We start from the raw sequence: 14,676 nt of genomic DNA on the forward strand, positions 1-14,676 counted from the left end.
TCTAAGGTAAAGGTAAAGGCCCTTCCGTTGATCGTCGATTTGCTCGAGCGGGCCCAGTAACGTCTCCATTGGAGACTTTGTTGTTACTGTGTCTGGCATATCCAATACTCTCGGTAGCTTGCCGGGCTCCCCGAGAGGGGCGGAGGAATCGAACTCGGGTCGGCCATGTTGGCCGCTTGTAAGGCGAACGCCCTACCCGCTGTGCTATCTTATCTAATTTAGGAGTGCAATGCTACCACACCAGCTCCATTGCCAAAGTGAAATTATTTATCTGCCATAGTCTTTACACCATTTTTTCCAGTCTCTTTCTCCTGCCTCAAACATTACTTATACAATGTCTCCTCAGAGTCAGAGAGTTTGTTTCCATTAGAATTTGTTGCTTTGCTTTGTTTCTGTGATATATACATGTGTGAGATCATTTAGCTTTGTCTTTCTCTGTCTGACTTATTTCACTTAACATGACAACCCCTTGTCTCTATGTTACAGCAAAGCACAGACACACACACACACACACACACACACACACACACACACACACACTCCATAATTTCTTCATCCATTCATTTTTCTTTGAGAATTTTCTCTGGAAAGTTTGATGACTTCCTGAAATTGGGAATTGTAAATAACTCTGCAATGATATTTCAAGTTAGCATTCTTATGTTCTTGAAAATAAAAATCTAGGACTGTAGTTGCTAAATCTTCTAAGAGATGATTTCTTTTTTTTTTCTTCTTTCATGTCACATGGCTAATGTTCCAAATGCATCACAAGTTTTAAGAAAGGCACATGTCACACAAACATTTGAAAAAACATTATCTTCAATAGATCTGGATACTTTGATTTTTTTTTTTTAGTATTTTCTTGTGATTGTTTTGCTTTTCTTTATTTTCCTTTTTTTATTTTTTGAGAAATCTCTATAGTATTTTTCATAGAGGCTAAATCAGTTTACCTTTTCACTAGAAATTAATGCACTGTCCACTGTAGCAGTGTCCTTCCATTGTTCATTGATTTGCTCGAGCGGGCACCAGTAATGTCTCTATTGTGAGACTTGTTACTGTTTTTGGCATACCGAATATGCCATGGGGAGCTTGCCAGGCTCTGCCCTGTGGGCGGGATACTCTCAGTAGCTTGCTGGGCTCTCTGAAAGGGACGGAGGAATCGGACCACATTCAAGGCAAATGGCCTACCCGCTGTGCAATCCATTTCCTCACAAACAATAGTTACTTCGGAAATTTTACATGGGTTATTTATTTTTTGTTGTTTTAATTTTCATTTTCCCGATTAATATTTATCACACAATTGATAATGAGCAAGTTTTTTTGCTGACTGTAGACCAAATATATTTTTTAAGTTTTTTTTTAAATCTAGTACTTATAATAGTACTCAGCACATAGCAGGAGCGGACAAATATTTTAATTTTCTAATTTGTAAAATATTAAAGGAAAGCAGGGTTAAAGGAAAAAGGCATAGTTTACATAGACAATGTTTCATACTTACATATGAAGAACTGTTCAAGTTGCTTGAGCGGGCCCAGTAACATCTCCATAGGAGATTTTGTTGTTTCTGTGTTCGGCATATCGAATATATCACGGGTGGCTTGCCAGGCTCTGCCGTGCGGGCGAGATACTCTAGGTAGCTTGCCGGGCTCTCCGAGAGGGGTGGAGGAATTGAACTCAGGTCGGCCATGTTGGCTGCTTGTAAGGCAAATGCCCTACTGCTGTGCTATCGCTCCAGCCCATGAAGAACTGAACAATATGAAATATTAAAGAAACCACTGATAGATAGTTTAGTTAAACTTATATGTCTATTGAAAATATAAGAGCCTGAAATATAGATCAATGATGGTCAGGGATTTATTCCTAACATATACAGAGACCCAAATCCAACTGCACTTTATACTTGTCCCACCCTGAGTGTTGAAGGCATTATCCTAGGGGTCTTCAGCACTCTTAGACTAAATATTAATGGTGCAGTTCAGTTGAATATGTACCATTAGAGTGATCACTGGACTCTCTGATTAATGCATTTTTGCCTCCTCTTCAAAAAATGAACAGAAAATAAATTTTAAAAAGTGAATGAAAGAAACATAAACGTAAATTTGCATGCTTTGAAATGGTCTAGCTTTTTAATGTCGTAATATTTAAAAAAATAAAAAAATATAGTGTGAAAATCTAGCCTCCAAATTATCAAGTAACGGGGTTTATTTACAAATCATTTCAAGTTGTTGAGTGGCAAATAGCAGTCAGAAAAAAGGAACGATAATAAATACAGTGTACAGAGATTGAAAGCTAAATTAGTTTTATCTTAGAAATAGCACTAAATAACTGCTGATTTTTGTAGAAACTATATGAGAGATAAACTGAAGAGAATTTTTTGCTTAGATTCTTGAGTAAATTGTATTTTCACAAACAGGCATAAGAACATTATACTTGTTATCAGTCTTTTTTGTACCATCATATATCACACTTTATTCCATACGGAAACATTGTAAACCTCAATAACGGTAATTTCAGTAAGCACTGAGCTATTGTAATTTTCACTTTATTTAAGGAATTGCACCTTGAATTTGAATAAAATAGCTCCATTTCTTATGGTGGTTCGGTTTAACTAGAGAAATCTGGATGAGAGCTGAATGACAGAGCAATATTCTTTTTTTTTTTTTAATTAGTGCATCACCATGAGGTACAATTACAGTCTTACAAACTTCCGTGCTAACATTTGAGTCACAAAATGGTTGAGGATCCATCACTCCACCAGTGCCCATTTTCTACCACCAATGGTCCCAGCATCCCTTCCACCATCCCTGCCCCGCCCCCTCCTCCCGCCCCGCCTCTGTAGCAGGGCATTTCATTTGAGAGAGCAATAGTCTTTGTTTTCACACAGCCAGTACTTTTGAGAATGACAGGGAAAATATTGTTTCTGACCTTCTTGTGAAAGACACTAAAATCATGACATTGGAGACACGTATTATAGAAAAAACGTTTTGAGACCTGGGTAGAATGTAACTGCCTCTAATTATACTCAAATTATTTAAATATTTGAAATTTCTGATATTTCAAATTCTATGTTTTCCTCCCCCCTGAAAATGGATATGAAAATACTATTACTGTGCAAATTCTAATTATGGTGATCTATTTCTCTATAAATAATTCATTGATTAATTAACACATACATATAAATATTTATTGAGCACTTAATATGATTCAAGACACAGAGAGTCTGGGTATGGAGGAATGGACAAATTACACAGAGTAATTATTAAAAGAATAAGTGCTGCCTACTAAAAGTTATCTTTCAGAAGGTAGAAAACAATGAACACTATTAATAATATAATGGTTATAGTATTTTAGAAAGTAACATACTGTTGTGTAAAAAGTAAAATCAATAAGGAAGGTTTGGAACTACATATTGGTTTAAAGATATTGATTTTTTAAAAATTTTATTATCATCATTCTTTATGTGAAAGGTATTCTCTAAGAACCATTTAAACGAGATATTAGCAAACTGCAGCATGAATGCCAAATCTGCCCACAGCATGAACTCTAACTTGTTTTTAAGTTTTTCTTTTTTATGCTTTCAAAATTTTGTTTTGAATGTATTCATTTCATTTAATTAATTTTTTATCAAAATTTTATCAACTCCCTTGTTAATAATACGCTTATAAGCACTTTGTTAAAATTACCAAGAAAAGAATGTTGAGAAAATGTTTTAATTATAAGTCAGATTTCATAGAGATTTTTGAAAACATTAAAACTTCAAAGTAATTATAGAGTAGTTTGTTATTTTTTAAAGTATATACACGACTATATTTTATACTTTTTATATATGTAAATTATATTGAGATTATAATCTCAAGATAAAAAGGGCTTAATAAAAAATCTATCCCCCTTGACTTTCTCAGCATATGCACTCCAGATATCCTCCAGGACCCTGGGACTTCACCATTCCTGAACCTCTTCCTGTTTGCCCCCAACGCTGTGCCACACTTCTTCCTCCCCCAGGTCAGTTAGCCCATGTGCACTCAAACCCGGGACTTGTCTTTCTCCATGTACATGCCTCAGGTGTCCTCTAGGACCCTGGGACTTCACCATTCCTGAGCCTCTTCCTGTTTACCCCAATGCTGTGCCACACTTCTTCCTCCACCAGGTCCTGTACCCTCCCACCAGGTACCCTTAGGGTGCGTGGCCTCTTAGGAAATGAGCATGGTTTCTGTAGAAGTGGGCATGGCATAATTTCAGGCTGGTCAACGCACATGCTGCTGCAGGTAGTTTACCCATAGCTAGCAATCTCATGTAATATCTCAGTCTCCATACCTCCACACCAACAAGAAGAAACAACTCAAATCTCCACCAGAGGGGAGGATAATGAAAACAGTCCAGAAGCCTCTCTAGATGCTGCTCACTTAAAACAGTCCAGAAGCCTCTCTAGATGCTGCTCACCTACGGGACCTCTCTGAGAAAGAATTCAGATATGAAGCAATGGAGATGTTCAATGAACTCAGTGTAACAGTGAGACAGATATCCAGTAAATTGAAGGAGGACATGAAAGAAACAGTGGATCGGACAATCGAGAAAATATGGGAAGAAATGAGAGCAGAAATTGGAAAGCTATGCACAGAAATGTCACGAATGAAAGATTCCTTAAATGAAATAAAAAAAAATCTAATTCTGTGCCCTCAACAGTAGAATGGCCACAGCTCAAGACAGAACCAGTGAGTTGGAAGATCAGCTGCACCAAGTCAGCAGGCAACAACAATGGCAAGAGACCTCAAAATAGTTCTAGAACGACTCATAGTCCTAGGAGATGATTCCAAGAGGAACAACATTAGAATCATTGGAGTACGAAAAGGTTAAGGAAAAAATTCCAAGAAAAAAGAGTTGGTCAAACAAATTCCCAGAGCTGGAGAGTGCAGCCATTCATATTCAAGGAGTCTGATGGGTGTCAGCTAAAAGAGACTCTAACAAAAACACTACAAGACATATCATAGTTCGAATGATGGATACCACGGATAGAAAAACAATACTGCAAGCAGCAAGTCAAAGAAGGAAATCACATAAAAATGAGAAGCCCTTAGATCCACAGCAGAACTATCAGAGAAAACCCTCCAAGCTCGAAGGCATTGGTGAGATATGGTGAAAAAACTCACTGAAATGAATGCTTCACCAAGAAAACTCTATCTGGCTAAACTCTCACTCAAACTCAAAGAAACGGTACAGTATTTTCTGGATAAACAACAGCTCAGGAACTTCATAGACTCAAAACCAAACCTAAAAGAAGGGAAAAAGGGGCTACTTAAGACAGGACAAACCCTACAAGCACAATAGATCCTTACAGAAAGATGACACAAAACCCTATAACAATAATATCTCTCAACATCAATGGTTCTCTCAATGTCAACGGTCTAAATTCACCAATTAAGAGACACAGAGTGGCAAAATGGATTCAGAGACAGAACCCAACATTCTGCTGCCTACAAGCGACTCATCTAAACAGTCAGAGCAAACACAGACTCAAAGATAAAGCACGGAAAAAAATCCTGCAAGCAAAAAGTTTCCTCAAAAAAGCTGGGGTGGCCATAACAGTATCTGACAACATTAGTTTCAATATGAAAAAGATTAGAAAGGACAGTGAAGGTCATTTTCTATTCATCAAGGGATATGTAAAACAGGAAGAAGCCACACTCTTAAATGTATACACACCTAATGAGGGAACAGCTAAACATTTAAAACAACTGCTAACAGATTTTAAGGAGGACATTGCTTGCACCACAATAAAGCTGGAGACTTCAACATTGCCTTATCACCTCTGGATAGATCAACAAGAACAAAACTCAGAGAGAAAACATTGGCTTTGAAGGAAGAAATAGAAGAGAGAGGGCTTATAGACCTATAGTCTTTACACCCCAAAAAGAAAGAATACACAGTCTTCTCCCATGCACACAGAACATTTTCCAAAATAAACCATGTGCTAGGCCACAAAACATTACCTCAATAGAATCAGGAAGATAAAAATAGTATCAACAATCTTTTCAGTCCACGATGCATGGAGAATAGAAGTGAATCATACACAGACACAGAGAACCAAATCAAATACCTGGAAATTAAACAACTCAATGTTGAACAACAAGTGGTTCAAGAAGGAAGTCAAGGACAAAATCAAAAGATATCTGGAAACAAATGAGAATGAAAACACGAGCTATCAGAAATCTATGGGACACAGCTAAAGCCGTGTTCAGGGGAAATTTTATAGCTCGGCAAGCATTTCTCAGGATGGAAGAAAGGGCCTACAAAAACAACCTTACTTCACAGCTCAAGAGTTTAGAAAAGGATCAATAAAAGGAGCCCAAATCAGGCAGAAGGAAAAAGATCATAAAACTTAGAGCAGAAATCAAGGGCATGGAAACTAAAAGAAAAATCCGAAAGATCAATGAAACCAAGAGCTGGTTCTTCGAGAAAATAAACAAGATAGATAAACCACTATCAAGACTCAAAAAGAAAGAGAGAGGGAGAACCCTAATAAACGGAATCAGAAATGAGAAGGGGGATATTACAACAGAAACCAAAGAAATTCAAAAGATCATCACAGACTACTTTGAAAGTCCATATGCCACAAAAAAAAGAGAACCTAGAAGAAATTGATAAACTCCTGAATTTGTATAATCTTCCAAGGCTGAATCAAGAAGATCTCAGTACCAGAACAGACCTATTAACATCAAGGAAATTTAAACTGTAATCATAAGTCTTCCCAAAAACAATACCCCATGTCCAGACAAATTCACTGGTGAATTTTTCCAAACTTTTAAAGAGGATCTATTGCCAGTACTTCTCAAACTTTTCCAGAAAATTGAAGAAACAGAAACTCTCCCAAACAGTTTCTATTAAGCCCATATCCCTCTAATACTAGAAACAAATACACCACAAGAAAAGAAAACTACAGGCCGATATCCCTGATGAACACGGATGCAAAGATTCTCAACAAAATACTAACAAATAGAATCCAATGACTCATCAAAAAGATCATACACCATGACCAAGTGGGATTCATCCCGGGAATGCAAGGGTGGTTTAACATTCAAAAGTCAATCAACATAATCCATCATATGAACAAATGAAAAGATAAAAAGCATATGATCATATCAATAGATGCAGAGAAAGCATTTCATAAGATCCAGCACTGGTTTATGATTAAAGCCCTTGCCAAAATAGGTATAGAGGGGACTTTCCTCAATATAGCTAAAACCATCTATCACAAGCCTACAGCAAGCATCATTCTCTATGGGGAAAAACTGAGAGCCTTCCCTCTAAGATCAGGGATGAGACAAGGATGCCCACTCTCTCCACTGCTGTTCAATATAGTAATGGAAATACTTGCAATAGCGGTTAAGCAAGAAAAAGATATTAAGTGCATTCAGGTAGGAAAGGAAGAAATCAAGTTCTCACTATTTGCAGGTGATATGATACTATACTTAGAGAACCCTATAATATCTACCAAGAAACTCCTGGAAACAATACACTTGTATAGTAAAGTTGCAGGCTATAAAATCAATACCCAAAAGTTCATGGCTTTCTTGTATGCAAAGAGTGAGAGAGAAGAAAGTGACATGAAAAAAACGATTCCATTCACAATTCTGCCCCATAAAATCAAGTACCTAGGAATCAGCTTAAATAAGAAAGTAAAGGACCTGTAGAAATAAAACTGCAAAATGATACTTCAGTAAATAAAAGAGGAAATGAGAAAATGGAAAGATATCCCCTGCTCATGGATGGGGAGAATTAACATTGTCAAAATGGCAATACTTCCCAAAACATTGTACAATTAAATGTGATCCCTATAATGATACCCATGACATATTTCAAAGAAATGGAGCAAACACTCCTGAAATTCATATGGAACAATAAGCCTCCATGAATAGCTAAAACAATTATTGGGAAAAATAAAATGGGAAGAATCAACCACCCTAACTTCAAACTCTATTACAAACAAGTAACAATTAAAAGAGCATGATACTGGAACAAATGCAGAGCTGCAGACCAATGGAACAGGAGCGAATATACTGACATCCCTCCCCCCCCCCTCCAACCATCTGATCATCTAAGCTTTGACAAAGGTGAAGAAATGTGTAGTGGAGCAAGGAAAGCCTCTTTAACAAATTGTGCTGGCAAAACTGGACAGTTACTTGCAAAAAAAAATTGGCTCAGATCTCTGCCTAACACAATGCCCAAAAGTAAAATCAAAATGAATTAAAGACCTCAACATCAGACCAGAATCCATAAGGTACAATGAAGACAAGGTTGGCAAAACCCTCCATAATATTGAAGCTAACAGTATCTTCAAAGATGTCATGCCACTGGCCAACCAAGAGAAAACAGAGATAGACAAGTGGGACTATATGAACTAAGAATCTTTTGCACCTCTAAAGAAACAGTGATCAAAATACAAAAACAGTCTACAGAATGGGAAAGGATAATAACCCAATACCCATTTGACAAGAGGTTGATATCAAGGAAATACAAAGTACTGGTTGAACTTCACAAGAAGAAAACATCCAACCCAATCAAAAAATAGGGTGAAAAAATGTACAGAAACTTTCTCAAAGAAGAAATTTGAATGGCAATAAGGCACATGAGAAAATGCTCTACATCATTAATCATCAGGGAGATGCAGATCAAAACCACAATGAGATATCATCTCACACCACATCCAAAGGAACAAAAGCAACCAGTGTTGGCACGGTTGTGGCGAGAAAGGGACCCTTCTTCACTGCTGGTGGGAATGCCAATTTGTTTAGCCCTTTTGGAAAACAGTATGGACAATTCTCAAAAAATTAGAAATAGATCTCCCATTTGACCTGGCAATACCACTCCTGGGAATATATCCCAGAGAGGCAAAAAAATTAGAGTCAAAATAACATCTGCACTTGTTCATTGCAGCACTATTTACAATAGCCAGAATCTGGAGAAAACCTGAGTGCCCAAGAACAGATGACTGGTTAAAGAAACTTTGGTACATCTATACAATGGAGTACTATGTAACTGTTAGAAAAGATGAAGTCATGAAATTTACATACAAGTGGTACTGCATGGAAAGTAACTCATGCTAAGTGACATGAGTCAGATAGAGAGGGGGAGACATAGAAAGATTGCATTCATATGGGGAACGTAAAGTAAGTAAGTAAAGTAAAGGCCCTCCCGTTGATCATCGATTTGCTCGAGCGGGCCCAGTAACATCTCCATTGGAGACTTTGTTGTTACTGTGTTTGGCATATCGAATACATCACGGGGAGCTTGCCGGGCTCTGCCGTGCGGGCGAGATACTCTCGGTAGCTTGCCGGGTTCTCCGAGAGGGGCGGAGGAATCAAACTCGGGTCGGCCATGTTGGCTGCGTGCAAGGCAAACGCCCTACCGCTGTGCTATCGCTCGTAAAGTAACAAAATAGGAGACTTAGACCCAAGAATAGCCGAGATTAGTACCAGGAGGTTCACTCCATTGCTTGAAGGCCAGTCACACATGGTAGGGGAAAATGCAGCTCAGATAGAGAAGGGAGCACCAAATAAAGGGTGTTGGGAGGATCCTCCCAGGATGGGAGAAGCATGCTGACAGTAGACTATAGACCGAACATGATTGCTACTCAATGCCTCTTTTGCAATCCATAGCACCCAAAAGGAGAGAAGGAAAAAAGGGAATGCCCTGCCACAGAGGCTGTTTGGGATGGGGGATTGGGGGGTGGGGGGTGGGAGGGATACTGGGATCATTGGTGGAGAATGGGCACTGGTGGAGGGATGGGTACTCGATCATTTTATAACTTAAACCCAAGTACAAAAATTTGTAAATCTACAACTGATCTCATGGTGTTTCACTAATAAACATTTTAAAATGTACATAGTAACATAAAATTAAAAAAATATATATTCACTACAGTTAGAGGATATAGCTGGAGTGATAGCATAGCAGGTAGGGTGTTTGACTTGCATGTGGCTGACCCTGGTTTGTTTCCTTCGTCCCACTCAGAGAGTCTGGCAAGCTACCGAGAGTATCCCACCCACAAGGCAGAGCCTGTCAAGCTCCCCGTGGTGTATTCAATATGCCAAAATCAGTAACAGGTCTCACAATGGAGACGTTACTGGTACACACTCAACAAAACGGATGAACAATGGTAGGACAGTGCTACAATGCTACTTATATCCAAGAACTCATGAAAAATGGGGTTCTTTTATTCATTTCTATTAAACCTTATTAAACTTCATGTGCGTGACATAATTATATTTGCTTTCTGTGACTGGCTAATTTTGGTATTCTCCCAGTTATGATAAACATAGGTTTCCTTTTTTTAGAACTGAAAACTATTCTAAATTATATATGCTATACACAAATATTTATGTGCATAAGTATCGAGAGAAAGAGACAAAGACATAGTGTCAGATATAATCTAGATATAGATAAAATATGTTGACAAAATATAGATTTTAGAATTGTAGATTCAAAGTTAACACATTTGAATATGTATGCATATTAAATATAGATACAATGAATGTATAAAGATAGACATACTTGACATTTGTTTTATCTACTCATCTGTTAATAGACACTTGGGTTGTTATACTTTTTTATTTAGTCTGAATATTGCTACAGTGAACAGGAGTACAAACTTCTCTGAGATCCTGATTTTAAATGTTTTATGTAAAACAAGAAGAGGAATTTCTGGATCTTAAAATAGTTTTATTTACAATTCTGGGGAATTTTTATACTAGTTTTTATACCTGTTTTATCATTTATATCAATCTGTAATTAACAAATAAGATATAAAATTTATAAAATAATTGCAAAAATAAAATCACTGAAATTAAAATCATTTTTATTTTTATAATTTTGGGCAGGGCTGGAGCGATAGCACAGCGTTAGGGCGTTTGCCTTACAAGCGGCCAACATGGCTGACCTGAGTTCAATTTCTCCGCCCCTCTCAGAGAGCCCGGCAAACTACTGAGAGTATCTCACCTGCACGGCAGAGCCTGGCAAGTTACCTGTGACGTATTCGGTATGCCAAACACAGTAACAACAAGTCTCATGATGGAGACGTTACTACGCCCACTCGAGCAAATCGATGAACAACAGGAGGACTGTGACCGTGAATTTTGGGCAATTATGTACAATTTTAAATTGTTGTAAGTGATAGAACATATCTCTATTCTTTCTAGATAAGTAATAATTTTAGAAATATTATTGACTATCTATGTAAAGGCTTTTTATTTATACCCTATGTCATTAGACCAATCTTGGAAAGTTTACAACAAATACTTATTGCCTGTGAGCTGGAGCGATAGCACAGCAGGTAGGGCATTCGCCTTACACGCGGCCAACATGGCCGACCCGAGTTCGAGTCCTCCGCCCCTCTCGGAGAGCCCGGCAAGCTACCGAGAGTATTCGATATGCCAGACACAGTAACAACAAAGTCTCCAATGGAGACGTTACTGGGCCCGCTCGAGCAAATCGACGATCAACGGGAGGGCCTTTACCTTTACCTTTTACTTATTGCCTGCAACACCTTGGATAATATGAATAATAATAACTAACATTATTGCAAGTGAATAATAATGTTCTGGAATACTGTTGTAATAGTTGTAATTGTATAGTGTAATTTAAAATATGGAAAATAGACCTCACTTTTTTCTCTCAAATAGACTTTTAAACTCTATTTAAATAGAGTTAAATAAACTGTAACAAATAGAATTTCATGATTCTATGCAGATTTTAGTTGTGCTCATTCTAACTCTGAAGAGTATAGAAAGAAATTTGGTGGGAATTGCATTGAATCTGTGCAATATTCTGTATAGGACATTTTCATTTGGACAATATAATTCCTCTACTCTACAGTCATGGAATATTTATTTCCATTTTCTAGTGCTTTTTATATTTTTATAAATGACTTAAACATTACAAAGTATACATAATTCATCATCCCCTACCCTTTTCCCCCTATTGGGCATGATCATTACATGTTCTTACCAGAACTGGTGCAGCAATTGCCTTCAATTTGTGTTTGTCTGAGAACATTTTTATCCCTCTTTTTATCTTACTAACAACTTCGCAAGGAAAAGGACTCTAGGTAGAAGTTCTTTATCAATAGTACTTTTACTATGTCATTCCATTCTACTCTTGTCAACAGTTTTACTTGAAAGATGTAAGTTTTTTCATTCCCATTATTTGAGACTTGCTTATGGCTTACTTGTATCTGTCTCTCTTTGGTTCTTGCATTATGATTACAGTGGCTTTAGTGTTTGTTTGAGTTATGTGTTTGGCTTTCCTAAGGTCTCTTGATGTGTGCGCAGGTATCCCATCAGACTAGGGGAGTTCTCAGCATGCTGTGTTTCATCAGACAATCTGCCCCTTTTATTTTTTCTCACCTTTTGTGATCTTTATGAGCTTGTCATTATTCTTGTTGTTTAGTATGCTAAATATCTTATACCATCTTCATCTTTTTACATCTTTTTTAATGGCTCTTCTTTTTTATTTTCTTTCTTTCTTTTTTATTTCTTTTTATTTTTTTAATTATTTTTCCCCCTTTATTTTATTTTATTTTTTTTACAGTTGTAAATTTATAATTTTTTCTGCTTTGGTTTCAATTATACAATGATCAGATACCCATCCCTCCACCAGTGCCCATTTTCCACCACCACGGATAATATCCCTCCCACTCCCATCCCCCCATACCCCCTGTCTCTGTGGCAGGGCAATCCCCTGTGTTCTCTCTCTCCTTTTGGGTGTTGTGGTCTGCAAAAGAGGCATTGAGTGGCAAACATGTTCAGTCCATAGTCTACTTTCGACATGCATCATCGCTCCTGGGAGGATCCTCCAAACATCCTTTATTTGGGCTCCCTTCTCTATCTGAACTGCCCTTTCCTCTAGGATACCCGGCTGGCCTCTAAGTTATGGAGTAATCCTCCTGGTGCTGATCTCAGCTATTCTTGGGTATTAATCTCATACTTTGTTACTTTATATCCCCCAGATGAATGCAATCTTTCTATGTCTATCCTTCTCTTTCTGACTCATTTCGCTTAGCATGATACTTTCCATATTGTACCACTTGTATGTAAATTTCATGACTTCATCTTTTCTAACAGCTACATAGTACTCCATTGTGTAGATGTACCAAAGTTTCTTTAACCAGTCATCTGTTCTTGGGCATTCAGGTTTCTTCCAGTTTCTGGCTATTGTAAAGAGTGCTGCAATGAACAAACAAGTGCAGATGTCACTTCGACTATACATTTTTGCCTCTCTGGGATATATTCCCAGGAGTGGTATTGCTGGGTCAAATGGGAGCTCAATTTCTAATTTTTTGAGAATCGTCCCTACTGTTTTCCAGAAGGGCTGAACCAGTCGGCATTCCCACCAACAGTGAAGGAGTGTCCCTTTCTCGCCACATCCACGCCAGCATCGGTTGCTTTTGTTCTTTTGAATGTGGGCCAGTCTCTGAGGTGTGAGATGGTATCTCATTGTGGTTTTGATCTGCATCTCCCTGATGATTAATGATGTAGAGCATTTTCTCATGTGCTTTTTTGCCATTCGGATTTCTTCTTTGAGAAAGTTTCTGTTCATTTCATTGCCCCATTTTTGGATGGGGTTGGATGTTTTCTTCTTGTGGAGTTTAACCAGTATTTTGTATATCCTGGATATCAACCCCTTGTCAGATGTGTATTCGGTGAATATCCTTTCCCATTCTGTAGACTGTCTTTGTATTTTGGTCACTGTTTCTTTGGAGGTGCAGAAGCTTCTTAGTTTAAGATAGGACCATTTATCTATCTCTGTTTTCACTTGCTCGGCCAGTGGCGTGGCTTCTTTGAAGATACCATTAGCTTCAATGTCATGGAGGGTTTTGCCAACTTTATCTTCAATGTACCTTATGGTTTCTGGTCTGATGTTGAGGTCTTTAATCCATTTTGATCTTACTTTTGTACATGGTGTTAGGCAGAGTTCTGAGCCTATTTTTTTGCATGTAGCCGTCCAGTGATGCCAACACAATTTATTAAAGAGGCTTTCCTTACTCCACTTCACATTACTTGCACCTTTATCAAAGATTAGATGATCATATGATTGAGGGGAGATGTCAGTGTATTCAACCCTGTTCCATTGGTCTGCAGTTCTGCCTTTGTTCCAGTACCATGCTGTTTTAATTATTACTGCTTTGTAGTACAGTTTGAAGTTAGGGAGGTTGATTCCTCCCATTTTCTTTTTCCCAAGAATTGCTTTAGCTATTCGTGGGGGCTTATTGTTCCATATAAATTTCAGGAGTGTTTGCTCCATTTCTTTGAAGAATGTCATGGGTATCCTTATAGGGATTGCATTGAATTTATACAATATTTTCGGTAGTATTGCCATTTTGACAATTTTAAGTCTCCCGACCCATGACCAGGGGATATCTTTGCATTTCCTCATGTACTCTTTTATTTCCTGAAGTAGCGTTTTGTAGTTTTCTTTGTACAGGTCCTTTACTTCCTTAGTTAAGCTGATTCCTAGGTACTTGATTTTCTGGGGCACAATTGTGAACGGGATTGTTTTTTTCATGTTGCTTTCTTCTCTCTCACTGTTTGCGTATAGGAAAGTCATGGACTTTTGGGTGTTGATTTTATAACCTGCAACTTTACTATACGAGTCTATTGTTTCTAGGAGTTTTTTGGTGGAGGTTAT

At 37.8% G+C, this 14,676-nt stretch overlaps 1 pseudogene; it reads right to left on the reverse strand.

Moving 5' to 3' along the window:
* Window positions 1-735: 735 nt before the first annotated feature.
* LOC130019553 (uncharacterized) lies at window positions 736-831 on the reverse strand (annotated as a pseudogene).
* Window positions 832-14,676: the final 13,845 nt, after the last annotated feature.

This window comes from Sorex fumeus, unplaced genomic scaffold, assembly GCF_029834395.1.
Source record: "Sorex fumeus unplaced genomic scaffold, SorFum_2.1 ptg000008l, whole genome shotgun sequence".
Lineage (NCBI taxonomy): Eukaryota > Metazoa > Chordata > Mammalia > Eulipotyphla > Soricidae > Sorex > Sorex fumeus.